This window comes from Macadamia integrifolia, chromosome 4 (genome assembly GCF_013358625.1).
Source record: "Macadamia integrifolia cultivar HAES 741 chromosome 4, SCU_Mint_v3, whole genome shotgun sequence".
Lineage (NCBI taxonomy): Eukaryota > Viridiplantae > Streptophyta > Magnoliopsida > Proteales > Proteaceae > Macadamia > Macadamia integrifolia.
In genome coordinates, this window is record NC_056560.1 from 22,138,983 (window position 1) to 22,143,023 (window position 4,041).

Genomic DNA, 4,041 nt, shown 5'->3' on the forward strand with positions numbered 1-4,041 from the left:
GAGTAGCCCTGATAAGTGGCTGAGGTTGAGCCACTAAGGTTAAAGTCCAAGAATCGGGAAGGTTAATTTTCGACCATCTAATACACTAGGGTACAAAGACTTGAGACCGGTTAGAATTTGCCTGAAAACATACCGTTTGACCATGAGGATCTATAACCTTAGCATTAGGGGAAACGGTAGTCATTACCTTGTAATAGATACGATAAATCACTGCGAGAAGAATGCAAACACTTATAAGACCACCCTTTCTGTTTCACCAAATTAGACTCAGACTCCCTACAGTCAGTCACTGTTAAGGAATGCTATGAAATTACATTTTTGCCCTTATGAGCAAAACACTGATAAGTTACCCATTTTCATTATCCCAAAAATACCCCTCCACAATGGAGGATCAGAATTGGAAGAAACCATAGAGGACGATGATCTGTTTGAGATCAATCTGAAGGTGATTGAGGAGATCCCTCCACCATATTATTGGGAAAATTTCACAACCACCATGGATCGCGGCCTCTTCACTAATTGCCTCTTACCCATTTAAGATGTTTTTAATGCTATTCCGATTATTCCCATAGGAACGCCAGCGTCGACAGTATCAAAACTATCAATTGTGGCTTCTGGAGGCTTGCAGGTTTCTCTCTCTTAACAGAACCTTATGCTTAGTACACTTTAATGGCAGAAAAGTAGTAGTCGCAAAAGCTTTCTCGTTTGTAATCGAGCAAGTTTTACAAAGATTCTGCAGAGCTGTATATGCATGATTAGTTGAATATATAAAATTTCCTTTATAAAAAAATTGAGAAGAAGGCTTTCCATTAGTCATCATCGATTTGAATTTCTCAAAATTAATGCATCACCATCGGCATCGACGGAGCTGATCATCTTGGAGCAATCCTGAACGGAACACTTTTCCCCTAAACTCTTCAACACCAAATGAAGCTCTGACACCGACACCAAGCCCTTCTGATCCTTATCGTACAAATCAAAAGCATCTTTCAGCTCTTTCATCGCATCAATGGTGTCTGCGCTGGATGGAGAGGGGAAATCCTTTTCGCAGGGGCCAATACTACGCTATGCAACAGAATCTTTTGCATCGGGTTTGCTAGTTAGGTTTTAGTAATGGAGATTAATCCGTCACCACCAGAGTACTCACCGTGGCAAATTCTTATAGATTAGATGAAGCCCTAGAAATTCTCACAGAAGCCGCTCGAACTAACTATGGCCACTCTGACCTAGGTCCCAAGACGTTCTCCCTGTTGTTCTTCAACTCTCGAGATTTCTCTCTTCTTCTACTTCGGCTCATCGTCATCTTCTCTTTTCCTCTCTCAGACTCCTACGAGACCTTTGCATAGGAGAAATTGTTACTCAGAATTCTTTTATAAGAGAGAATGGTGGCGAAGTTGTCTCAATCGCTTCCGCATATCTGGGTTTCGATTTAGATTCCGATTTTACCTTCGTTCATGCTAGATTGTTGGTTCTCGAGAATGTTTCTTTGGCTGGAGAGGAACATCGGTGTGCCATTTGGGATTGGCACTTTTCAGTTGGGTTTTTGTAGATTGCAAGAATTCGCAAGGTTGAGGTTTTTGATCCTTTGAGTATGATCATATATGATTGCACTAAAGGAAGCCCATGGTAGAAATCGACAAACTCCTTGAGGTCAATATATCGATCACCATCGATATCAATCTTTGTCGTCATACGTTAGATTTCCTCCGGCAAAGATTCAGAGCCAAGCATATTGAGAACGTTACCGAGCTCGGTTGACGAGATCTTTCCATCACTATTCGCATCAAATCGATTGCATACTCTTTCAAGCTCTTCCATATCCTCCAGATAAACTGAAGATTTGAGGCTAGCCGATTTGAGGGTTGGGTTTTCAGAAGTCATGGCGGGGAGTAGTTTGTATGCTTCGATCCATCCATTCAGTCTCTGGACAGAGTTCAAGGGTATTTTAGGTACTTCAAACTTAATAAGGGCATTATGGTATTTAAAATAAAATATAATTGCTGACATCAGCATATATGGTATATTCCTTAACGGTGACTGACATTAGAGGGTCTAAGTCTAATTTGGTGAAACAGAGGGGGTGATCTTATAATTATGGCATTCTCCAGGGGGTGGCGCTGTAAATTAACCTTTTTTAATTGGGACTGAAAATTCTTAGGCTCCGTTTGGTTGCAATGGGATTTTAAAAGGAAGGGAAGTGAAATTTTTATATTTTAAAAGGAAATATTTATAATCATTATCCCATGTGATTGTAAACTATTTAATTTTTTAAACCATATATATTTAGTAATGACATATTTTAATATGGAATGATTTAAAGTTAATGTTAAAGTCACATGGGTAATGATTACATTTATTTATTTTTTAAGTATAAAAGTTTCACTTCCCTTCCCTTTAATTCTCCATACAACCAAACATAGCCTTAGGGGTGTTATGTACACAAATGTTTAAGGGTCTTTTATAGGACAGCAAGTTAGGCCTGGCAAGCCCAAGCCCAAGCCCACCAATGTCTGGTAGGTCATGGGCTGAGCCTCTTGCTGTGTCCGACCAGCTTGGCCCTCTTTATAGGGAGATAGTTCCCTAAAATGCAGCATAGCCCTAGCACTAGCATGCATGGTGCAGAGACCATGTGTTTAGGTGTAAAGACCATGCTGCCTTCTATGTTTCTTTTTATAAATATATAATATCTAATTTTGGGAAAATGAACGCTTTTTGGTCACGCAGCCCCTGCGTCTAGACACAGAGGGTGGGGCAATGACACCTTCACCCCCAGTTGATTCCCATTTTCCCACAGGGGCTGCACGAGCAGAGCATTTTTTCCGACTATAATTATAGATATTAATATCATATATTTGGTTTAAAAAAAAAAAAAAAAACTGGCCGGGATAGGAGCCATATTCTTTGGTCAGGTAAGTCCTCGTTCCCTCTATTCATGTTAAATTTCAAACCAATCCAAGCTGACAAAAGGACAAAACAAAGCATTCTAAAATTTATGGCTATCAAGAAGGTGCATGGATAGGACCAATAATTTGGCACATTGACAAACATGGAATGACTTGGATATATATGGTAGCCTGTATTGAGTTTGGGTATGGCAGTTCACACATGGTCAATTTAGATGTTGACTCTGTATTCAGTTGCCAATATTACCACTCATCTTGCCACGTGGTAGAATAATTGGGAAGAATATCAAGGGAGGCTTTGCTTGTTGGGGCTGTATGTGTAAAGGAATTTTTTTCCCATATCACTGTTGAATATCATATAATAGGTTCAGAGAGGGCTCCCTGAATAATCCACGATCATTATGCCACATTAATAGGTATAAGATTTTTTTGTGGGGAAGCAGTGACGGTAGTGAGAATCTAATAGCTGGGATGTGTGTTGGGACTCTTTCAGTCGTTGGATCCTCACTGCCACTACCCGCTCACTATAAAAGATTCAACAATTGTTTCAGCTATTGGGTAAAGTGGACATCATCTGAATTAGCTACATCAAATTTCATAGTAACATGCAAAACATTTGCCTTGTACATCCATTCCTGCCTATAGTACTCCAACCAATATGATTTTAGAATTTTCAACCAGTAGTTTGCGCTAGTAAACTACACTTAATTGAAACTTAACATATGAGAAGAGAACCTTAAGGTCTATTTATCCACAATATATAAGACCCTATTTGATCTACCACATGGCATAAATTTTGAATCATCTACATGAAATTTACAACTCTATTTTTACGAACAGTGGATTGGCAATCGAGGAAGAGCATCCCTTGTTTAACACGTCAAATTCCAACTCAAACATACTGCCATATGGCAATTAGTAATACAAAAATCAATATAGATGTGATTAATTAAGATATCAACTATTCTATCCGAAGGTTAGAATTGCCACATCATTCTTCCACGAGGAAAAATAAGGTGGGTCACAAAAGAAATTCTTCCTAGATGAGCTGTAGAAAGGTCATTTTATAGTTCTTAATTTTCATATGGGGAAGAGTCCTTTGTCCGAGAGCGTGGCCTTGCACTAGCGAGATAGCCAA

The 4,041-nt window shown here is 39.2% G+C and overlaps 1 pseudogene; it reads right to left on the reverse strand.

Moving 5' to 3' along the window:
• Window positions 1–601: 601 nt before the first annotated feature.
• Window positions 602–1,881, reverse strand: LOC122076331 (annotated as a pseudogene).
• Window positions 1,882–4,041: the final 2,160 nt, after the last annotated feature.